The sequence below is a fragment of the Panthera onca genome, chromosome B2, assembly GCF_046562875.1.
Source record: "Panthera onca isolate mPanOnc1 chromosome B2, mPanOnc1 haplotype 2, whole genome shotgun sequence".
In the NCBI taxonomy this organism is placed as follows: domain Eukaryota; kingdom Metazoa; phylum Chordata; class Mammalia; order Carnivora; family Felidae; genus Panthera; species Panthera onca.
Genome location: NC_138343.1, coordinates 80,550,619 through 80,575,988, shown reverse-complemented (window position 1 = coordinate 80,575,988; position 25,370 = coordinate 80,550,619). Strand labels below are relative to the sequence as shown.

At 37.7% G+C, this 25,370-nt stretch overlaps 1 protein-coding gene across 4 annotated transcripts in view; it reads left to right on the top strand.

The window, feature by feature from the left end:
- Nucleotides 1-25,370, top strand: part of BACH2 (BACH transcriptional regulator 2) — a 354,491-nt gene that overhangs the window by 33,828 nt on the left and 295,293 nt on the right. Inside the window, exon 2 of one of the 4 annotated variants that reach the window (XM_060616184.3) lies at nt 18,896-18,947. The exons of the other annotated variants lie outside the window; for them this stretch is intronic. The gene's annotated coding sequence lies outside the window, so the exon portion shown is untranslated. The remainder of the gene's footprint in view (nt 1-18,895; nt 18,948-25,370) is intronic. 4 annotated transcript variants of the gene reach the window in all.

Here is a 25,370-nt window from a genome sequence, read left to right as displayed (position 1 = left end):
TAAAAAGATAAAAATGGTAGCCTGATTAATTTTTTTTAATTATCATAGTCAATAGACATAAAATCACTCTGGCAAACGGCAGTAGAAGTCTCTATGTATCAACTCCCAGTTTTGTGTGCTGGGACTGGGGCTGGTGTGCAGGTTCCACTCTGAGTTGCACTGTCTTGGAGAGAATATAGACCATTTCAGGAGGCTGAAGATCAGTCTGTTAACTTCAGTACACCCCCTCAAAGTAGGTTTTTGGGGAACTGTCACCTTCATATTTCTTGCATATATGTTTATCACTCATAAAAGCCAGGTACAGAAGAAAATCTTGTTTATTTAAACTTTTTCTACTCTTGTGCTCGCTTCGGTAGCACATTACTAAACTTTTTCTACTCTTAAACATATCGCAGGGCAATACATGATTGTTATGATATTTCAAACAATATAAAGGTGAAAGTTCAATGTCTTTTTCCAAATTTCTCAGATTGTTTCTTCTTATCTCTTATTGTTTCTTTTCTTATTCTTCCTGTCTTTATCTTTTCTGTAATATATATAGAAATATATATACATACATATATAAGGTATTTTGTCTCCTATAAAAATGAAATTATAAACAGTTGTCTGCAGCTTATTTTTTTACTTTATATTTTTTTACATTTTTCCTTATCAACAAATATAAATCTAATACCTTTTTTTTGGATGTAAATCTAATGCCTTGTATGGTTATAGTTGTACTATAGTTTATTCAATTATCCCTCAGTTGATGGACATCCGGGAACATTCTGGGTTTTTGTCATTCTTAACAACACTGCAGTTAAAATTTATGTACATATATTCTTATGTATCCACTTTGGTGTTTGAGAGACAGATTCCTAAAAGCTGAGTCAAGGATAATGCCAGGTGACATTCCAAAAAGGTTGCATCAATATAGATTCCCACCAGCGAAAAATAAAGTACCTGGTTGCCTCACTGCAGCTAAGTATTAGGAATCTTTTAAAATTTTCCAACTCTGTTGGATGAAAAGAGAGCCCTAGTTGTTTTAGTTTGAAACCCTGATTACCAGAGAGATTGCAACTCTTTTCAGATGTTTAAGGACCTGCTGGATCTTTCTATTTAATTTTGAGGGAACAAACCACAGTAGATTTAATTTGTTTTGTTTGGTCTTTTAAGTACCAGCTTTTCCGTATATGGTGTACTCAATGATTTGGGTTTATGTTTATTTTAGTGGGATAGAGAAGATAGGAAGATGACAAGGCTGTAGTGTTGAGTTTTGTTTTCTTAAGATGGCTTAGTTCTCATTTTCTTTCTCTAACATTTTTTTCTTCAAGATCAACTTACAGGAAATCCGTCTCTATTTGCGTGTAATGTAAAAAGAGCCCAGGGTGGGGCATCTTTATGGCTTGGCATACTGTACATCATTATTCAAGACTGCCCAAGAAATGTGTGTTCATATATGTACAAGTTTTTTTATTGAAGTAAATTCACATAACATAAAAATTAATCCCCTTAAAGTATATACTTTAGTGTGCAAGCATCACCTCTGTTTAGTTGCAAAACATTTTCACACCCCAAAGGAAACCCTATATGCATTAAGGAGTCCCTATTCCCCCTCATTCCTCATGCCCTGGAAATGACTAATCTTGCTTTTTACTCCTATGGATTTACCTTTTCTGAATATTTCATATAAGTGGAATCATGTGTAACTTTTTGTGCCTGGCGTCTTTCTTTTTTTTTTTTTTTTTTTAACATTTATTTGTTTTTGAGACAGAGAGAGAGAGACAGAGTGCAAGCTGGGGAGGGGCAGAGAGAGAGAGGGAGACACAGAATCCGAAGCAGGCTCCAGCCTCTGAACTGTCAGCACAGAGCCCGACGTGGGGCTTGAACTCATGAACCATGAGATACGACCTGAGCCGAAGTTGGACGCTTAACCGACTGAGCCACCCGGGTGCCCCATGGTGTCTTTCATTTTAGCATAATGTTTTTGAGGCCCATCCACATTGTAGCATGTATTAGTACTTCAGTCCTTCTTATGACTGGATAACATTCCATTGTATGCCACAGATATACCACAATTTGTTTACCCATTTGTCCATCAGTTGATAGACATTTGGGTAGTTTCCACCTTTTGGCTGTTGTGAATAATCACACATGTAAATTTAGGCTTCAAGTTAGTCATACAGAGGGAGGTATGAATGACAAGGAGAGTAGCTGAGAAGAGCCTTCTAGTGGGTCTTCTAGAGCTTTCCTCTCTCTTGGGGATTGGTCATTTACAGGATCTTTAGAAAGTTGGGTCAGCCTTGGGGTCAGGTTGGGAGTTTGTGTTCATTTAGCTTTGAGAACTGGATTAAATTGGAACACGAAGTCCCCCCACTCACGCATGCTATGGATTTTAAAAGGAACTTCCTTTCCATTTCTAGGGGATGGTTGCTTGCTTTTCCCCCTTGGGGCTCTGCATCCCTCTATCCCTAGTGGATGCAGTGACTAAGAGGCAATATTCACAGCTATTCCTTCTATGGTGGTTACCTCCTCCTCCAGCATCTGGCTTAGAGCCGTGGAATGTGACCAGAGGGAGGAATTGTGCCCATGTTTCACTTGGCATAAGTGGCTTCAGTTCCCAGATCAGCAATCCTGGTCGAGTTATGTACCTCCCAGTTTTTTCCTCCATAAAATCGGGTTACTGATACTTACACCATAGTGTTGTAGACAGTTAAGTGGGGTAACACCTGAAGAGCACTGTTCAGTGCCACATGGTAGCGTTTGATAAATGTTCAGTTTCCCCTCTCAGAGATTCTTCATCCTTTCCTGTCCAGTGCCTATCACATCCCCTACTCCACAGTGCTGCGTTAAGAATGAAATGAGGTAATAGGCACAGCAAGGTTCCTAGCACCCTGCCTGCCACATAAGTAAATACTCACTGTAGATAGATCACCCCAAAGTGCTTGATGCAAGGAAATGTTTAAAATGTTTCCTTGTCATAGATGCCAGTGTAACTGCAGTAGGAAAATAGTTCATGTTTTGTCAGATATGAAGCATGCCTTTAGGTAGTCTTTTGTTTCTCTGACCAAATCGCTACTGACTATAATAGCAAATCTCTTGCAAAAGATTTGCACATAAATATTTGAAAATGCATTTTAGACTCCGCTACAATTTTGAAAACCTTTAAGAATACTTATGACACTTATACATTTTTAAAATTAACAGGTCTAATGTGCAGAATCTATTCCCAGACCCTTACTGATCTCCCAGGCATTTCCCAGGAGTCACTGGTGGGTGCTTGGGAGAGGGTAAGCAAACCAGGATCTCACTGGGAGGTAGAGACCACGAGACCCTGAGGGTCCAGCTTTCAGGGCCTTCTGGAGGGAAATGCTTGGACTGTGGATGTGTTCATTATGCCTCTCTACCTCCATCCCAGACTCAAATCACAGCCACTTCCAGGATGTGCAAATTGAATCAATATCATGCCTGTAGAAGACAATCAAATGTGTCTTTTGTCAGTCCTGGTATTTTTTAGCACAAGGTCCCTCAAGTTTTAGACTCGTGATGCTAACCACTTGCATTTACAATTTGAAAAGCTGGAACCTATTAGGTAAAGTTATTCTTTTAAAACGTTTTTTCTTTTTCTTTTGAAAAGTTCAAACCTAGAGGGAAGATGACAATAAGGAACATTTCCATACCCTAAGTTTGCATTCACCAGTTATTAGTATTTGTTGTTTTATCTCCTTATGTATAGTGTGTTAGGAAAAGGGGTTCATTTTTTAGGAACCATTTGAAAGTAAGTTGCAGACCTCTTGACACTGTACCCCTAAATACTTCAACATCATCTCTGAAATTAAGAACATTTTCCTATATAACCACAGTGCTATTACAAAGTAATATTTTTAAGTTTATTCATTTTGAGAGAGACAGAGAGCGTGCATGCACATGAGAGCAGGGGAGGGGGCAGAGAGAGAGAGCCAGAGAGCATCCCAAGTAGGCTCCACACTGTTAGCACAGAGCCCCAACATGGGGCTCAATTCCACAAATCATGAGATCACTATCTGAGCTGAAATCAACAGTTGGACGCTTAACCAACTGAGCCACCCAGATGCCCCTATTACAAAGTAATTCTTAATTGAAAACTTCAGACAGAGGGCAAAGAGTAAAAAAGGCAAGAGATTAAACAATGCTGTGATTAAATTTGAAAGGTGTAAGGAGGAGAAATATAGGAAGATAATTAGAAATCCTATTTAGTTTGTTAAAGGATAAATTTTGTACCAATGAACCATCCAACCGATGCAGGTTTTCCCCAAATATTTATTTTGCTCAAGTAGGTTCTCCTGGTTCTCCGAAGTCATTGAGTGCTTTGGCCAGGGTTATATGATTTTCAGCCTGTAAATGCATTTTTTTTTTAGTGTCGTCAATCTAAAACCTGAGAGGTCACATCTACTTACACTTGTGGTTATGAGCAAGTTTTCAAGGGAATTTTGCTGGTGTCATTGCATTGAGAACATGGGACCTTCAGTTATTACAGTCAAAAATGTTTATTAATGGGTAGTTGGAGTAAACATGGGAGTACTTTCCTGACATTTCACTTAGATTTGAGTATAAGTGATATATTAGCACCCATTTTGAAGAATAATTTTACTGGCCTGGCCAAATATTAAGATTGATGTCATCACAAGACTTTTTGCAGATTTAGGCTTCAAGAGTTAGCTCCAGGAAAAATGCTACTCTTATAAAGCTGAGCAGCAGGGACTATGTCAAGTGGATGGTATATATAAGCATCACTGATTTGTGTATTTTTAAACAAAGATATACATTTTCTTGATACCATTAGCTCATAGAACATTAAATAAATTAAAATCTTTCTTTGGACTGGTTCCCTGAAAACATCTATCTTTGGCAGAATTTAATATTTTAAAAGAATTTTGTTTGGGGATTTATTTTTCAAATTGAAAAAAAAAGCTATTTTCACTAGGTTTTGGGTTGGAACCATAGTAAGCTGTCTCTCTGAAGAAGCACACCATGCATCATTATGTCAAGAATGAGAAAAAGTGTTTCCTTTAACAGCAGTATATGTCGTAGAGATTGTTTGACCCATGATTTTTTATGAAAAGGTCCGTTTTCAGTAAACTCTTGTGTTTACCAAGTGCATCGAATATGATAACTGGCCTCCCGCTGATCAGGCTGGAGGGAGATGCATTCCAGAGAGTCTGAAATGGTGTATTTTATCTTTCATTTCCTTTTTCCTTTTACTCTTTTAGTATTCAGTGGCCATGGAGATTCTAATTTTAAATTCTTATTTACATATCAAATTTACAAGTTATGACTTTTAGAATAATTTTTGTACTGTGTTCTGTGAGCAAATTACAACAGCATTTAATGTAAAATGCATGTGTAGTTTCTTGTGTATCAAAGCCATGCTTTTTCTTTGCCTAGCTTAACCATCTCCTGTTTCCAATTTGTTAGAAAGTTCTGTGTGAAATGTGAACTCTGGTTTACACAATTACTAAGAATGAATTCAGTCCCTTGGGATAATAGCCCTTGAGCTATCTTTGCTGCTTGTCTTCTGCAGAGTGTTTGTATCTTTCTCCTCTAATGCCAAGTACTCACTCTTCACATGTAAATTGAAGATGTCACTACTTTAACTTGGCCACCAGTGAGCGCATGTAATGGTGACTGGCATCATAATGGTTTTTGACCACTGAAAATTTTGTTTTTAAGAGACAAATTTTATGGGGCCAAACTCAAGATGGAAGATTAGATTTGTTCATCATTCATTCTTGTAGTCAGCAAACATTCATCAAGTGCCTATTTTGTGTCAATGGTGTTCAAAAAGAAGCAGGATGAAATTGCCTTGGAATCTTGTGTCAGGTGTCATGAACAGGTACTCACCTTACATGAGCTCTTCAATGCTCATGTAAGGGTGGGATTGAGAGGATGGATGGTAAGGGGCCCCACAATTTGATTTGATTATTGAAAATTCAATTTCATTTGATTATTGAAAAATGTATAGTAAATTCCCCTAGTAGGACAAGGATGGCGGAAAGAACTTTCAGGGCAAAAGGTATGTACAAAGCCATAGAAGCATAAAACATGTAACACATTGTGTGAGTTGCAGACAGTTCAGTATGACTAGACTTTGGAGACATAGAGCAGTGGAAAAAGATCAAGCTAAAACATGGATGAGAGCCTAATTATGAAGGATTTTACACACCATTCTAGGGAGATTGACCTTTATCCTGTAGGCAGTGGGGAGCCACTTCTCATGATCAAATTTGTGCTTTAGAAATGTTGTCTTATCACTGTACAGAGATGTGACTGAAGGGGAACAGACTCAGTCAGAGGTCAGAGGATCTGTCACTATGTTCCTACACAAGTTTGTGAGACAAGTGATGGGCCAGTGGCTGTAGGGATCAAGACGAACAAATGATGGTGCTGAGAGCGAATCCTCACAACGTGGTGAGAGTGATGGTGTGAGAGGAATCCTCACAACGTGGTGACTGATTGAATATAGGTAAGGAAATAGAGGAAATATTTGTGGACAGCTCCCAGGTTTCAGGTTTGGGTGACTGCATGAATGATGTCATCAGCAAATGGGCACTTCATTAAGTAATGAGAGCCATCAGGTTAATGTGCAAGACAGAACAGAGAGAGCTAATGGTAGAAGCCATAGGAAGTGGACATTTAAGGAGGAGGAAAATAAAACGAAGGAATGAACTTCAGGGAGGAAGAAAACCTAAACATAGGGTATCCCAGGACCCAATGCAAGAGTTTCCAGAAGGAAGAAGTGACAGGAGTGTTAAACACTTCAGAGATGTCAAGAAAGGATTCCAGAATATGTCAACTTGTAGGTTCATGTAATCCTAGTAAAGAGCAATTGGTGAGCAAATAAAATTTAAAAATTAGGCAGTACACTTACACCATTCTTGCAAGAAACTTAGATGTGAAGGGAAGGAGAACAATAAGGTCAAGAAACTGTTTTTTTAATCTTAGCTTTTAAGGTTGAAAATCTTGAGTATGTTTACATAGTAGAGGATAGATAAAATCTGGAAGAGACAAAGAAAAGGGGATCTGAGGATACATATTAGCTGGAACACATGAAGAGATTAGCTTTGGACCAGAAAAGAACAACTCTTTGCAGACAGGAGCAAAAGAAGAAAGGCAAGGTGTGGATATTAATTTAAAAAAAAAAAAAAAAAAAGGAGGGAAAGCAATATAGGATTTGAAAGTTGAAAGTTTGAGCAGTGTAGTGTCCGTGAATATGAACTGCCCAGATCTGTAGCTGGGAACAGCAGGGCCCAACTGCTGCCCCTCTGGAGCCACCTCTGCATTGGCATTGGCATTAAGGCCACACTTAGCCCCCTGGCTCCTCCCAGTCAGTGACTGAGCACAGTGGGGGCTCCTATTGGTACTTCATTCATGTGGGATGCAGGATCTTTCTAGTGGGCCATGTTGACTTGAGAAATCCCATTGTCTTGACTAGACCTTGCTTGGAACTGTGTTGCAGTCTGAGACTTCTTATCTTTTCCTCCTTCCTTCCCTCTTGTATCCAGAAGTATAGTCTGAAGGACCTATCAGCTTCTCTTGCTCACTCCCCTAATAAATCTTTTGTATTTCTAATCCTATCTTGGTGCCTACTTCTCAGTAGACCCAAACTAATGTAAAAAAACATGGTCAGAATTTGTGTATTATTAAGGTAATGCTAGCTGCTGTAAAGATAATCCCTCAAGTCTCAATCATTTAAAACAATAGAAGTTTCTTCCTTATTTGCATAACATTCAAACTGAGTGTTGATGAATGATAGGTGGCATTCCTCCCAGTAGTCCTTCAGGAATCCAGATTACTTCCATTTTGCAGTTTCTTCATTTTCAGTGCATGGCTTCCATAGTTCTGTGCTTGTTTGTGTCACATCAAGAGAGAAGGAAAAGGGTGCCTGAGTGACTCGGTTGGTTGAGCTTCCAACTCTTGATTTTGGCTCAGGTCATGATCCCTACCTGAGGGATCATGGGATCAGGGTCATGGGATCGAGTCCTGCTTAGGGCTCTGCACTGAGTCTGCTTAAGATTCTCTCTTTCTCGGGGCGCCTGGGTGGCTCAGTCAGTTAAGCGGCCGACTTCGGCTCAGGTCATGATCTCGAGATCCGTGAGTTCGAGCCCCGCGCCGGGCCCTGTGCTGACAGCTCAGAGCCTGGATCCTGTTTCAGATTCTGTGTCTCCCTCTCTCTGACCCTCCCCCATTCATGCTCTGTCTCTCTCTGTCTCAAAAATAAATATACATTAAAAAAAAAAATTAAAAAAAAAAAGATTCTCTCTTTCTCTCTCTCTCCCTCTCCCTCTGCCCTTCCCTTGCACATGTGCTTGAGTGCTCTCTCTCTCTCTTAAAAATAAATAATGAGGGTCGCCTGGGTGGCTCAGTCGGTTAAGCATCCGACTTCGGCTCAGGTCATGATCTCGCAGTCCATGAGTTCGAGCCCCGCGTCAGGCTCTGTGCTGACAGCTCGGAGCCTGGAGCCTGTCTCGGATTCTGTGTCTCCCTCTCTCTCTGACCCTCCCCGCTTCATGCTCTGTCTCTCTCTGTCTCAAAAGTAAATAAATATTAAAAAAAAAATTTTTTTTTTAAATAAATAAAAATAAATAAATAAATAATGAGGGGCGCCTGGGTGGCTCAGTCGGTTGAGCCTCCGACTTCGGCTCAGGTCACGATCTCACAGACCGTGAGTTCGGGCCCCGCGTCGGGCTCTGGGCTGATGGCTCGGAGTCTGGAGCCTGCTTCCGGTTCTGTGTCTCCCTCTCTGTCTGCCCCTCCCCCGTCCATGCTGTCTCTCTCTGTCTCAAAAATAAACGTAAAAAAAAAAAAAAATAAAAATAAAAATAAATAAATAATGAATTTTTTTAAAGAAAGAGAAGGAAAGAACATGGAAGATCACACACAGAAGGTTTTTATGCACCAGGCCTGGAAATTAGCATAATCACTTTTGCTCACAGTTCAGTGGTAGAACTCAGTCATATTTCACCACAGCTGGGAAATGTGCCATGACCTACTTGTGTGCCAGCAAGAGGAGGATATAAGCTTGGTAAAATAGCCTCTGTAGGAAATGGGAGGACCAGCTTAGTAGGGGAACCTGGAGGTACTAAATCCTACAATTATGTGATTTTCCCCCCTAACAACCTCCACACCGCTTCACAGTGACCTGTGAATGAGGTGAGAAAATAGGTTGGGTTAATTCAGAATTTGGAGGTTCTGCTCTTATTTCAAAACTGAATGGTTTTAAAAGAAGAATAGGGCAAGTTTCCATTGGTGAAAGTCTTTTCAAAATTTCCATACATTTTGGATTGATGTGAGAAAGTCCTAGTTACAACATATGTTACCCCATGGGTTGCTGGCTTTAGGTCCTGCACCTGGACAACCAGTCAGGATTTGCTTCTTCCTTCCTTCATGTTGGACCCTTCTGAAGCTGAGCACTCAGAGAGAATGGCTTATAGAGAAAGGAAGATTATTTTTCAGATCCTGTGAAACTACTGATCCTTCAGATGAACCATTTATCTCATAACTTTCTCCAACATGGATAAATTAACCCTGCTTTTAGCTAGTAACCTTCCCTACCTGCTCTTCTGATAGCATGCGGTATTTTTTGCAATTTTTGCCTTTGCAAATTATGCTCATCGTGTTTCCTCTGCCTGAAGTTGGCTTTCTACTCCATTCCTCCTTTCTTCTCTTTAATTTTTGACAGTCAAAATCCTGGACCTCCTATACTCTCTGGCTCAGTTCAAATGACACCTCCTCCACTGTTTCTTCACATTTACCACAGCTAAACACCTCTTCTTTCCTTGGCCTCCTTGGGTGTTGGTTTCACCATTCGGGTGTCACTTGGATGCCTTGTATATACTTGTGTGTGAGTCTTTCACCTACTAGATTTAAAACTCATTGATGATGGGACTGTGAATTTCTAGTACCACCTACCCCTAGCACAGTGTCTTGGACAGAGTAAAACTTTAATAAGTGTTGAATGAAAATGAATAAAGTTTGCTGACTGTGGAGAGACAATAGTAGAAAGATAGTAATGTTTAGTTTGGAAAATCAGTCTTATATGGCCACAAATCACATGAGGATTATAAAAATTAAAAAAAAAAAAAACCCAAAACCTCAGATAATGTCTTAGAAGGAAGGGAATGATATATAGTGATTTCTTGTAATTCCAGTGGAATCATAGGGATATAGTTTATATTATTATGGGGGCTAAACAAGGGATCTGAAGTCTGTGAAGGATATATCCAGTCATCTGATGTTGAAAAAGTCAATTGATTGGGAACCCACTATTTTTATAAACTTGAGTTATTTTGGAGTGTTAAGGGAGGCAAAGTGAGATTTGGGTTGGCTGTGGGGAGTATATGGTATGTTAACGCTCAGGAGACTTGTTTTGAGTTTACAACATTGCAATACCTCCTCAGTCCTTTTAGAATATATGTAAAAATACTTGTGAGGGGAAAATAATGATTTGACAAGAGACTTCTTGATATAGCTAGAATGTTTCATTGTTACTTTTCTATAAATCCCCTAGCAGACTGATTTTTGTTGTTACTATTTTTTTATTGTTTTTGCTGTTTGTAGTTGTTTATTGTAGGATAAAAATCTGATAGGAAATATTTCTTAAATATAAAGTACATTATAGGATATAGACGGTCTACATAAGATAATACTCCTTTTCTGCTCTAGGACCTTTTATTTTCTTAAAACCAAACATACTGTCAGTTCAAAGAGGTGGAGAACAATTAATTAAATCTCCCTTCCTCTACTCAGTTTGCAGGGCATTACACCATTGGGTGGTCCAAGGGACTTACACACATCAGATTATGTTATCACTGCTCCCTAGGTTAGTCTGCTTCATTTTATTACCATGATTTAACATATCAGTTTTCTTTATATTTAGTGAATATTTTCAAGTAATTTTGAAAAGATCTAAGAAGACTCACAGTCAGTTATTTTTTCACGAATAAATTATGCTCTGTACTTAATTGAGTCTGTCTGTAGGGAGCATTTATTTCTATTCACCAACCATTTGCCACACTCAGCACTAGATATCAAGATTATGGTCTATTGATTTGTTTCTCTGTCTGTATATTTCTAAGATGTCTTATCTTTTTGGTTTCATTTCTTGACCTAGAGTTCTTTTACTTAAGCTCTTTTAGCTGGCTGTGATTTGTTGACAAATTACCTACACTTAAATTTTTATAAATGGATATACATATTTTGGAAACCATGTTTTTAGGATTATAAATAAGATAAAAGTAAAGATATATTGCATTACTGTATTCAAAAGGTCTTTTGGAATAAGAAGTCTTTGTATATTAAGAGCAACTTGTGCCATGATCACTGTTAAAAAATAGTTTGGCGGTGATGTTTTTATTTATTTCTATGTACACATTGTGTTTGACTACAGAGAAGTCCCTTACGATGACCAGGGCTTCTGTGTGGCTGATTTTAGGTCCAATAGGAAATATATGGTGTAACTACTGTGGTGTTTTCTCTTTCCAGTAGACGTGGACTTATCCGTGAGATATATTAAAAATGCTTTGACATCCTTACTTCAGCTCAGGTAGAGAGGAACCCTACAATACATGATGAAGAAAATCTTTTGTTGCGGCCCAGGCCAATTCTTGGTGCTTGATTTCATGAAGAATGTGACACTTTCCACCATGTAATTACAGACTGTTAGACTGGGCAAGGCCTTATACACCTTCAAGGTCAACATCATCCAATACAGATGCCTTGTCTAAGGGATCCTAATTTCTGTGTGGTAAATGAGTCTAATCATCAATTCTCATGGCTAATCTTCAGTTATTTAGATAAAGACAGAACAGTGACTTCTGTAAGTCTTCTTTTTCCAAGCTGGTTATATTCCATTCCCTTCAGTGTAGTGTAGTGTAGTGTAGTATAGTATAGTATAGTTCCTTCATCATCCTGGTCTCCTTTTTCTTCACACTCTCCAGGTTATGAGAAGGTGTCTTAAAATGTAGCGAGCAAAATTCAAAGCTATTCTCCATGAGTAGTTTGACTGGAGCCAAGTATAGTGAGACTTCAGTTTCCTTGGCCTTGAGAACAGTACCTTTATTAATGCAGCCCAAGAGGGCATTTCGGCAGCCCTGTCACACTGTCTTTATTGAATCAGGAAGCTGCCAGACGCTATGGACTGACTGTGTGGAACCTTACACTGAATCCTAGTAAACTTTATCAAATTCATTTTAGTGCATATTTAACCTTGAGAGAATTTTGGAATCCTGTTTCTGTCATGCCTGTTACTGTGTTTTCGTACCCACATGTCTTCTGGGACTTTGTTTTAATCATTGAAGAAAATGGGCTAATTATAGACCTCTGTCCAGAATGATATCCATTTACTTTTGCTTTAGATAGAATCTAATTGTTGTATCATGTGTGCCTGGGAAAGCTGAATGGTAAAGCCAGAAGAAGGTGTCCTGTCTGTTAGCATTGTCTCCTATACCTTGGTAGACCTAACACTATCGAAGGAAACAAAAGGTTTCCACTGGAGCCTGGTGGGGGCCCGTAGCTGTGAGATGTGGATTACAGACGGGCAGTTGTATGTCTTGGTTTGCCTAGGAGTGTCCCAATTTACTCCTCTGTCCTGGATTAATTGATCATACTCTTGCTCATCAAGTGTCCCATTTAGACAATACAGAATGTATTCACCCTAAAGCCCTGCCTTAGCTGAGTCCTTTTATTAACACATGATATTTTATAACTGCCTCTCTTTGGTTTGGGTCAGAGCCCTTCTCATGTTCCAAGAAATTTTGATTATAGCAGGTGATGTTATAGAGTCTTCATCAAATGTGACTGGAAGGAAGCTGCCTGGCACCAAATTATGCTGATCTCTGTATTCTTAAATAAGGGTCCCTGGCAGTCTGAAAAGCAGTGCCTCACCTTAATTTGGGCTTTTAATACTTGATGTTTGTGTCTGTCTAGGTTGGTACTTCAGTTTTGCCACAACATAGTGCTGCTCAGACCATTGTTGAAAGTTTGACGCTAAGCACAAAGTATTTAAACACAGTAGATTCTAAATAGGTTATTTCCTTTCTTCCCTCCTTCCTCTTTCTTCCTTCTTCCTGTCCTTCCAAAATCTATGGACTGTACTTTCTCACCTCTGGAAAAACAGGACAGAGAGTACATCCTGCATCACCACTGTCACCTTCCTACATCAGGACAGATTTACCACGTGTCCTCATATCGCTCTGAATAACTTCTGGAAATTATAGAACAAAACTAACTTTCCATTAGAATCCCAACAATTGTTATGAAGGCCCCTGCCTGGGAAAGTTTTTCTCACATGCTGTGATGTGTATTGCACTGAGGGGAAAGTTGCATCTTCATTAGTTACCCATGACTTAGTCCAGGTGTCACCTTCTAAGTTAGGAAGAGAGAGAGGGCAACCTAGCACAAAATACTCTGGTGACACATTTGGTTTTTAAGGGAGAAAAATTCTGAAACCGAAAGGGTTTTCTTTTTTTATATGACTAGCAAAATAGTGTTGATTAAGACAAGTCAAGCAGGTGCTGGGGATGTGCTAAACTATTTAATGGTTTTCAGAGTACTGAAAGGCTATTTTTAAATGTTTCTATATTATTCTCAGCCAAGCTGCTGGATGAAAAGTACAAAAGGCTAAAAATATTTACAGTTTCAGTAATGTCTGTTTTAAAAGAAACCATCCTGTGTGGTTTTTTTTTTTTTTCCATTTGTAGGAAAAGAATATTATGGCTTAGAGAGAAGTGGTCGAAAGCAGTTTGTTCAATGCTTAAGTTTTTAGGAAAAATAGCTGTCAAAAGAGCAGTAAGTTGGGTTATAAATCATCAAGCTTTTAAAAGCCAAATCAAGAATGAGAACAGGTGATCGCAATTACTTTTACTATTACTGTCCTGTTACCGCTTTTCATACTATGAACTGTAGTTCCAATTGAGAATGGTATTGCTTTTCAAAATTTTTCTATGGATTTAGGAGACAAGGTGCTGGTGTCAGACTGCTTGGATTTGTATCTCAGCTTCATCCCATGTATATTTGATTTTGGATATGTTGCTTAAACTCTCTGTGCCTTAGTGTACTCTTCTGGAAAATAGAGATAATAGTGCCTGTCTCCTAAGGTTGTTAAGGTTAAATGAGTTCTGTTCAGAGTAGAACCTAGTGCATGTAACTACTCAGTAAATATTGGCTCTGTCCATTTTTGACTTTTTAAAATTTTAACTTAGTTTAGTTTTTTAATTGTTGTAAAAAACACATAAAATTGACCCTCTTAACCATTTTTAAGTCTATAGTTCTATGATGGTAACTATATTTACATTGTTGTGTGACAGTTTATTATTTTTTAAAAGCTGATTTTCCTTCATAGTTCCACAGCGCTATAGGCATAACATGAAAATGCACACCATAAGGTAGGAGTTTAGACTGTTCTCTTCGCTGCTGTATCATGAGTGCTGAGAGCCATGCCTGGGGTAGCAAGGGCTCCATTAACGTTTGTTAGATGGATGGATGGATGGGTGGGTGGGTGGATGGATGGATGGATGGATAAATGGATGGAGGACAGTGAGGCTTCTTTTAACAAAGTAGAGGTGTTTTTGAAAAAGTATTTCTTAAACAAATTACACTTTTTAAAAGTGACCTTAAATATGCATGGAACATTGACTCTTCATAAAGTAAAGTGATTTTTAAAATAAATGTTTCTTAATTATTTATAAATTCTGATTTTGGCGGGCTCAGCTTTTCTTAAACTGGGAAAAATAGTATACTTAGTATTGACATAGTGAAATGAAAAAGGATATGTTAAATGATTTGTCTAAAATTTGAACAGGATTTACTGTACATTTTCTAGCATTTTTATTCTCTTTCAGATCTGACCACCAGACCTACTTTTTCCTTAGGCATATGTGAGTCATCTTGCTCTTGCTTTCAGAAGTCAAAGATTCAGGTCTAGATCAGTGTTTACCAAAATTGGTGGAACACTACCTTTCCACTGAGAGTAAGCATCACCTTTTTTTTTTTTTTTTTTTTTTTTTTTTTTTGGGTCTTTTAAAAGAAGGTCAGCTGAATATTGTCTAGAAATGGCCCAAACTCTGTGGGTGGGGAGAAAGGAAGGAAGAACCTGTCTCTCACTTAAAAACCTACCACGTATGAAATAAATTATAGTCTTGCTCTGTGGAGTTTTCATTTAAATGATCAATTCTGTTGGAAAAATGTAAATTTTTGACAAGGTTTATTTGCTTCCGGATGAAATACTTAGTGTTACTTCTTATTGTTCAACCTTAGATTTTGTTTTTATGACATTAAATATTCCAGTGAACATTCTATTGCATATTTAAGTATTACCGTGAGGTCATAGGCACAAAACGTGGCTTACACAGAGGCTCACTTCCTTCTTCCAAGGAATAGGGACCCTGCATTGCCATGAACTTTGCAGTCCTGGGTGGGGGGAAGATGTAGGAAACAGTGTCACCTGTCCAGATTTTTATTGTGCCTCATTCCAACACAGTGCCTGGCTGTAACCAAAAGCAAGAGTGCATCTTTCCTTTCAGCTGCTGTTTGGCCAACCCTCACTCTGCTCCCATGGCAGAGAAAATCGCCCCATCTTCCAAAAGATGGCATCTTGAGTCATTTCCATGAGTATTCTGGCCTGTCACCTGAAAACTGATGAAGAAAAATGATCTTGCCTAATCACTCTTTCCCATGCCACACAAGCAGAGTTTACCTCTGAATCAGAAACCATAAATCTTCTGAAAGGTCTCTGTTGCTTCTGAGTTACTAATATTTTTGTATTCCTCTGATAGCAGCAACGTATATAAAATCTTCCCAATTCTTTGAACTCTCTTTCAACTCCATACCTAAAGAGGAACAAAAAACAAATAAAAGATTAGTTCAATGGTCTGCACTCTGAGGACAGTAATAGTGAAGGAGTCAGCTCACGCTACTCCTCACCTACCCTACCCTGGCTTCCTGTCACACAGAGAACCCAGCCTCCTCCGTGGAGCCTACAGGGTTCTGCTGACCCAGCCCCTGCCATGCTCATCAGCTACTCTGACTAGAGAACGGGCTCTTCCTGGTGCTGCTGCTTCTGCCTAAACTGTTCTCCCCAACATTTTTCATTTTGCTAACACTGGCTCATCCTTCAGTCTTATCTTAATATCACTTTCTCAGAAGCCTTCCCTGATCTCCACCCTTAATGAGCAACCCCTAGTTCATATTTTCCCTTCTCCTTACTCTTCTAGCCCTTATTAGAATTTTAGTTACATACTTATCGTTGGGTTTGTTTATTTAATGGTTTTCTGTCCCTTTCGACAATAAGCCCCATCAGGATCATGGCTGCTTTGTCTACTTTTTGTAATACCCAGTTAGACCCCTTTGACTGAAGGATAAGGTAGGTGATGGTGAATAGAGAGATATCAGACTGAAAAAGTAGGTGGAGGCTATACTTTAGAGGAATGAAACTTTTCTTGAAGTTCAGAAAAGGATGATTTTAATTACCTTAATGCAGTGATTCTAATATTGTTGTCCAGTAGCCCTTAATGAATTAGTACTTGCCTAAATACATTGCATGTCTGATGCACTGTAATAGCCCTCTTCAAATGAGAATTAAAAGTTACATACTTTTAAACGATATCCACGTTCTTGTTATAATAGAACACAGGTCAATAATTTATTCATGGTCTTTCATTTCATCTTTATCAAAAAGGAAAAATAGTAAAAACAATTTTATAGTAACCTGACATTTGAAACCTTTTCACACTTGTAATATCAAAAGCTTGACTCTTAATAGGTATCCTAAACTGACAAATATGCCTTTTATGTATATTTAAAGGAAGCTTTTATAGACTTTTAAGGTTAGCTTTCTTTTGAATACTTCTACATGCTATACCTAATAATTTCAGGGTAAAATTTCATTTTCTTGATCAAATTCTTTTTAACTACCACATTGGTGTTCAAGCAGAAGTAGCCTGCTTTATGGAGTTTCTGTGTTCCTAGAAAGTTAGTTATGAAATATGATTTTATAAACCATGTGTTACAAATTGTGATATACTTGATCATCTTTTACTTAAAATAATCCTTCAGTAAATCCATTTATATCACCGAGTTCATCTTTTACAAATGTGAATTTTAATAAGGACCCATTTTTCTTGACTTGCAGGGTAACCCTGAAAATAGTAAACTAAGTCAATGATTCTTTTTCAATCTGTATTTTTTAAGAGAATGTGTGTTATTTTGTTTCAGGTGAACATGTTAGTTAATATACTGTGCTGCATCAGCCAGTAGGGAGGGGTGGGGGGAGGCAGAGGAACCTTGACACTAACATAACTGATTTTTTCTTTTGTATGAAAACTTGTTGAAGCCTGTCCTAAAGAATTCTGAGCAGAAATTGAAGGGTGAACCTATGGTTTTTGGAATACTTGGAAGAAATTGTTTCAGTGGATGACATTAATAGTAAAACTGTGGCGGTATTTAGAGTGGATATGTCATAATAACTTAGAAATTGATCATCTCCATTGACACATTATACATATAGAAGTACAGCAATTCACTCTGTTTTATACCTATTCTGTGAAGATTGTTTAAAGGATAAGAGCACTTGGTAGAGGCAGAGAAAAACAATAAAACTGAAACCCAGAATTTATGTACATTTAAGATTAATTATAACTTAGTGGCTCCTGGTGCTCACCATTCTAGATTGAGTAAAGGATCCTCTGTTCGTTCTGCTCCAACAATAACCACACAGACTCAACCTACCAATTTATCACTCCAATTTAACTTCTGTCACTTCCTTCCCACTTCTCTTCCCTTGATGGCTTCTTTAGCTGTCATCTGTTCCACCTCTTTGTGCCTCGTTATTCTGTCACTGCCAGCTTCCTGTCATGGAATGAGAATCTGGGCCTGGAGGCCCTTGCAACAGATTCCTGGAGAGCAAGACTTCAGAGATTTTTCTCAATTCTATTTCCACCTCCTAAAAAAATTATTTTTTAATTTTTTTAATGTTTATTTATTTTTGAGAGAGAGAGACAGAGAGACAGACAGACAGACAGACAGAGTGTGAGTGGGTGAGGGTCAGAGAGAGAGAGGGAGACACAGAATCTGAAGCAGGCTCCAGGCTCTGAGCAGTCGGCACACAGCCCGACGCGGGGCTCAAACCCACAAACCATGAAATCAGATCATTACCTGAGCCAAAGTCAGACGCTTAACCGACTGAGACACCCAGGTGCCCCCTAAAAAAATTTTTTTAAGCTCTACACTCAACATAGGGCTTGAACTTACGACGCCAAGATCAAGAGTTGCATGCTTTACTGACTGAAGCTAGCCAGGCGCCCCTAAAAAAAATTTTTTTTAATACAAATACTAAAGATTTTTAAAATTTATTTCAAATTCGGATTATTTCTAGTCACCTCATAGCTAGGTCTGAAGTTCATCTGTGTAGGAATGGAGTTAATTAAACAAGCGAATGAAGTAAATGAAGATATGAAGATATACTTTCCTAACTTAAGAGAACAAATTACTTCCATCCAGTTCAGAAATGTCCACTTATCTTTAAAAATGAATTCTATTTGGGGTGCCTGGGTGGCTCAGTTGGTTGGGTGTCCGACTCTTGATTTCGGCTCAGGTTGTGGTCTCACGGTTTGTGAGTTCGCGTCCTGCATAAGGCTTCACACTGTGAATGTGGAGCCTGCTTGGAATTTTCTCTCCTTCTCTCTCTGCCCCTCTCCCTCCCTCTCTCTCTCAAAATAAATAAACTTCAAAAAAAAGTAAAAATAAAAATGAATTATATTTTAAGGAGAAGTTTGCATAGCTTAAGCAATTGTTTTTGGCAGTTTATTAAAAAATCATTGAAATTCACTGTTAAAGCAAAATTTATACAGTAGTCCCCCCTTATCCATGGTTTTCCTTTCCACAGTTTCAGGTACCCGGAAGTAGATGATCCTCCAGACATACTCTATCATCAGAAGGTCAGTAGGAGCCTGACACTACGTCACAGTGCTTATGTCATTCACCTTACTTCATCTGCTCACGTAGGCATTTTGTCATCTCACATCCTCACAAGGATGAGTACAGCACAATAGGATATTTTGAGAGAGGTAGAGAGAGACCACATTCACATAACTTTTATTACAGTATATAGTTGTAATTATTCTATTTTTAGTTCTTGTTGTTAATCTCTTACTATGCCTAGTTTCTATATCAGACTTTTTCATTGGTATCTTATGTATAGGAAAAGACATAGTATTCAGTACTATCCGTGGTTTTAGGCATTCACCGGGGGTCTTGGAACATACCCCTGGAGGCTACTCTATTAAGCATTGTTTTATCCTTCATGGTGTTGCTTGTTTAATTTCAGCAGATTAAGGAAGATTACCTGGAGCTGGAAAGACCTATGAGAGTAGATGAGGGCTCAGAGGAGATAGGAATAGCTTCTGTGGAGGAGTCAAATGCAGCAGGTGAGCATGGGATGTACCAGACAGTGGTCCCTATAGCACAGGCAGCATTTGTGAGGCACAAGCTAGAGCACATACATGGACATGTTTTTATGTGTGTATGTGTGTGCGTGTGTATGTGTGTGCATGTGTATGTGTGTGTGGGGGGGGAGGGGTGACAGTATAAACACATGGAGACCCCAGAAGCCATATACTGGTCTGTCCAAGTAGGCAGCAGCATCTATCCACAAGAATTTTGGACCAGCCATTATCCAGGGGCTCAGGGTCAGGGCTACAGTTCCTGAGAGGAATATGGGAGAAATCACAGCAGTACCACTGCTTGACTTTTTAGACTGTGAGTTTCTGATTCTGGAAAATGGAAGCAATAATATTAATTACCTTATGGGGTTATGTTGTAAGCTAATAGAAAAGTTATATGTGAAGATCTTAGAATAGCATCTGGTGCATAGTAAGTATTTAGAAAATGTTAACTGTTACTATAGTTACATGAAAGTAATAAAATGGTATTTCTTTTTAAATGTCCTATAACTGATTGAGTTCTTCAGTTATTTCAATTCAGTGACATTTTACTACATTATAGGTAAATGATTTCTAGAGGTGTTTTTTTGTTTGTCTGTTTTGTTTGTTGGGGGTGGGGTACTGTTTCAGTTGTAAATCTGTTAATGACAAAGAAAACTAAGGGGTGTCTGGGTGGCTCAGTCCATTGAGCATCCAACTCTGGACTTCGGCTCAGGTTATGATATTATGGGTTTATGTGCTGACAGCACAGAGCCTGCTTGGGATTCTCTCTCTCCCCCTTCCCTCTGCCCCTCTCTGTTCTCTCTCTGTGTGTCAAAAATAAATTTAAAAACTTTAAAAAAATTGTGGGCAAGAGGACGCAGTAATTACTGTATAATACTAGGGTAGGTGTAGAAATAAGGGATGATCATCATGTACAGACCATAATACTAGTCAGAAAATGTCTCCAGTGGAAAGATACAGTTTTCTTCTGTTACTGGGACAAAATTTGTATGATCTAGAACCAAAACAGAAACAAAAACAACAGCTCAACCGTCCAAGTGGTTTCTGCCATTTTGATCATTAAACATTTTCTGGGGCGCCTGGGTGGTTCAGTCGGTTAAGCGGCTGACTTCGGCTCAGGTCATGATCTCATGGTCCATGAGTTCGAGCCCCGCATTGGGCTCTGTGCTGACAGCTCAGAGCCTGGAGCCCGTTTCAGATTCTGTGTCTCCCTCTCTCTCTGACCCTCCCCTGCTCATGCTCTGTCTCTCTCTGTCTCAAAAATAAATAAATGTTAAAAAAAAATTTTTTTTAAATAAAAAACATTTTCTCCAAAGTCTAAACTACAGTTTGTTAAGGTTTCATTGAAAATTACACCAACACAAATTAGTTTAAAAGTCAAATGGAATTATTGACCTCACAAAAATAGTAATTGCCTTCTTAAGAATTGCATAAAATTTAATAACTAATAAGGAATTTTAAGGACAATCTTCATGACTACTTACATTTTTTGAGGCTGCAGAAGTCAAGTAATTTGCCCAAAATCACTGGCTGGAACTCCCCAACTTTTCAGTCAAATTACTTATAAGTTTGATCATTAAATTAATTGAAAATTAACTGTTCTTCACTTAGGTCACTGTTCTAGGACATTTATTACTGAAACAGTACCCCAACCCCAACAAACAAAACAAAATAAAACAAAAGAAACTAGGAGTGTTTCCTAGTCACATTATATAGATAGAATAAGATACACTTTGGTAGATGGATACTTAAATGTTATAGACAATAGTTTGGCAGTTTCTTACATAGACTTACCATACAGTCCAACAATTGCATTTCTAGATATTTCCCCAAATGAGTGGAAAACTTACATCCACACAAAAACCTGCACATGAATGTTTATAGCAACTTTATTCATAATTGCCAAAAACTGGAAGGACACTAAGAGGTGTCCTTCAGTAGATGAATGGATTAAGTTATGGCACATCCAGACAATGGAATATTATTCAATGAGCTATCAAGACATGGAGGAACCTTAAAATGCATATTGTTAATGAAAGAAGCTAGCCCCAAAAGGCTATATATACTGTATGATTCCAACTACAGGAAAGGCAAAACTATAAAGAAAATAAAAAGAACAGCAGTTGTCTTGGGCACGGTGATAGGTGGAACACAGTGGATTTTTAGGGCAGTGACACCATTCTGTATAATATTATAATAATAATATAATAGTATAATAATATAATGGTGGATAGATGGCAGTATGCATTTGTCAGCCTGTGGAACTGTGTAATACAAAGAGTTAACCCTAATGTAAACTGTGCATTTTAGTTAGTAATAATTTGTCAATATTGATTCATTAATTATAACAAAAGTACCATACTAATGCAATGTTAATAACAGGAGAAACTTACAAGAGGGGTACCTTTCTGCTCAATCTTTCTATGAAGGTAAAACTTCTCTAAAAAAACAAAGTCTACTCATAAAACTACCAAATAAAGTTTAAAAATAGTTTGTAGTTAGATACAACAGAATCATATCCAAAAGCAAAAAAACAAAAACAAACAAAAAACCCACCAAAAACAAAACACAAAACAAAAAAACCCCTGTGTATAACTTTGGTTAAATAATCTTCCCCTCCCTTGTATCTCTAGTTGTTTTTAAATTTTTTTTCATTTATCTTACATTTTATCTCATCAACCTGTAGCTAGTAATGGGTGGTTAAACAAATAAACAGTGAGTTTGGCAATCTCTGTGGCACACGAACATTTCCAGCCGTGAGGGGCAGGTAGACAGCAGAACTGCCCACCCTGTGAGTGACAAGTTCTCTTCTTCCTGCCCACATCATATTCCCTTTTCCTTTCACCCTAGCTTTAGCTTTAGCTGGGTCCCACCTGGCTTTTGACAGCAGACAGGAACTGAGGGTGAAGGTGCGGCTGGTAACCAGTGTGCTTTTAGCATTGTGCTAAATGCTTCATTTCTGTATATCTTTTAAACCTCACAGCAATTCCCATTTTGCAGATGAAGAAAGGAGATCACAAGAGGAGAGAAGATCCATAGCCACACAGTCTGACTGCAATTGATCACTAGGTGAACTTGAATGTGTATGAGTCTCTGTCCTAACCTGTCCCCGCAACCAGCTGTGGGATAGGTGGGATAGGGAGCCATTTGGAGAGGTGGGTCCCAGTCAGGGTGCCTTTTAAGTGATTGAACAGGAGGACTTGGTTGGTTTTAACTGTGGTCAGTAAAACCACCGCACAGACCAGTAGCTGCCATTGAGAAGTGTCATCTCAGCACTTTTAATCCAGTTTTAAGTGATCCATTATTACCACTTTTATTTATAATATATATTATAAATATATATAAATATATAAATATATAATATATAATATATTTAATATAATTTATTTATATTTATAAATATATGTAATATATTTAATATAATTTATTATTATTTTATATTTTATATATATTATATATATATCTTTTATATATATATTATATATATATTTTATATATATATTATATATATTTTATATATATATAATATATATATATATATCTCAAATGTAATGTCTATTTGCCTTTGGAAATAACATTATATGATTGTAGTGGGAGTTAGCAGATTTAGCTTCTTAATTATGTTTGACTGGAGGCAGTACTAACATTTGGTTGTCTTCTGTAGCCTGCAAATGTTTGTGATGCCAAAGATAGGGACTTAGTTCCTGGCAGGGTAAAGCTGATGTGGTAGTCAGTGCTCACTCCAACTAATTCACATAGCAGGTAATCTGCATGCTGACGATTAAGAGTTGATTTTGTATAGACCATGGTTTTGAAAGTCAATTTGCTTTCTTATTTTGTGGTGAATATGTAAGACTTTCGTACTACATATCCACTTAATTTGTGATTTTTGTAAGGTTCTATTATAGTGGGCAGTGGGGAACAATTACTTTTTCTTGTGTTCTTTTTCTTTAGTGTGTGTGTGTTCTTTTTTTTTAATATAAGAATTTGTAAGGCAGACAGAGGCAGAGTATTTAAAAAATTCTAACTAAATATTATGGATTTAATCCTAGACCAGAACAAAATATTTTCCGAATGTTTGAAAAATTCATTGTTACATAAATTATATTTAAAATTCATATCATTTAAATTAAAATTTTTGGATTCAGTTAGTTTGCCTCCTTGAAGGATAAAACACTCATTGATCAGAGAATTATTTTATAATCTACATTTTTGATGAAGGCAAAATAAACTTTGAAAGGATTAGTGTGTTTTAAACTTTTTAATATTTGATAAAAATCATAGTATTAAAAAGCATAATATTTTTCATTTACTCCAAAATATTTTGAATAAACTTCTTTTTGGCCTAGGGTATAACTAGTACAAATAGAACTTTTTTTTTTAATGTTTATTTATTTTTGACAGAGAGAGAGACAGAGACAGAGCATGAGCGGGGGAGGGGCAGAGAGAGAGGGAGACACAGAATCCGAAGCAGGCTCCAGGCTCTGAGCTGTCAGCACAGAGCCCGACGTGGGGCTTGAACTCACAGACCGTGAGATCATGACCTGAGCCAAAGTCGGACGCTCAACCGACTGAGCCATCCAGGTGCCCCCAAGTAGAACTTTTTAAGGTTAGGAATACTGTGACTTGTAAGATTAATTTTTATGTCTTTATTTTACTTAGCAAATCTGAAATAGTAGTAAAAGTTTGCTCTGGGGCTGATTCACGTATTTGTTTTTCTAGTCATCCCACTTCTTGAATAATGATGGTTTTTTGTTTTTTTTTTTAATTTTTAACTGTCAGATATATGTGTATGTGTGTATATGTGTTTGTGTGTGTGTGTGTAGGAACAAACATGTCATTTGATCCTACCACAGATAACCATCATCTCTCAGTCATATAAAGATAAGGTCCATCTCTTAGTCATATAGGAAGATTTATGTCTTAGTAATATAAAGTGATAGAAACATATGCTTATCTGCAGATTTTGAAATATGTACATCCATACATATATGTAGTTTTTAAATCAAGAAGAGAACTATAAATCATTATATAGAGTCGTTATGTCCCTTTAATGTCTCATCGGGACCTTGCTGTGATTCTAGTGCCAACACCTGGCTCAGGTTCACTCATGACATTTTCAGTTGATCTTTCTCTTGTTTCCTTCCTAGTTGACCTTCAAAACAAAAAGTTCATAGCCTCTTCTCAGATGTTAATGTGATTTACTTCTTATGTCTAGAAGCCAGGATTGTTGCTGAATTCATTGTTTTAAAGGGATTGAGCTTCTTGATTTAATGCCAGGATAGTCCCTGCTAACAGAAAACTGAATCCACCAACCCTTATTTTAAAGATTACTGGGTTTGTAACTCATGGACATCTTAGATCCCAGATTAAGCAATTGTTAGCTTTGTTCCTGGCACGTCCCATACATATTGGGTTATCTATTGATTATAATCCAAGTATCATTACCGCATTGATCAGCAAACACCCCATGGCTTTCAGTCAAAACAATTTAGTGCAGCAACTAACCTGCTGTTTCTTATGCTTTAAAGATAGTATTTGAGTAAGTGGTGGTTACACTTTGCAATTCTGATCTTTATATTACAATGTATATATTTTCTTAATTTTTAAAATAGGAAGTGCAGTATGTGCTTTATAGGGTTCTAAGGCTCCCAGCAAGTACATTATTAAGTATAAATAAAAAGGAGACACCTGGCGAGCTCTACATATGGCAGTATTACAACTCTTACTTCCTCAGGGAGGAAACATATCATTTCTCACATGATGGGAAAGAGCCATCTTATCATAAAAAAATGAGATACAAAGATCCATTTAATTAAAAGCAATTTACCAGAGTTGTTGTCTAGTTAGTTGGCCTAGAGAACATTAGCACCAATGGTTTGAAAGCTATCATGAGCCTCTCACAAGGAAGACCAA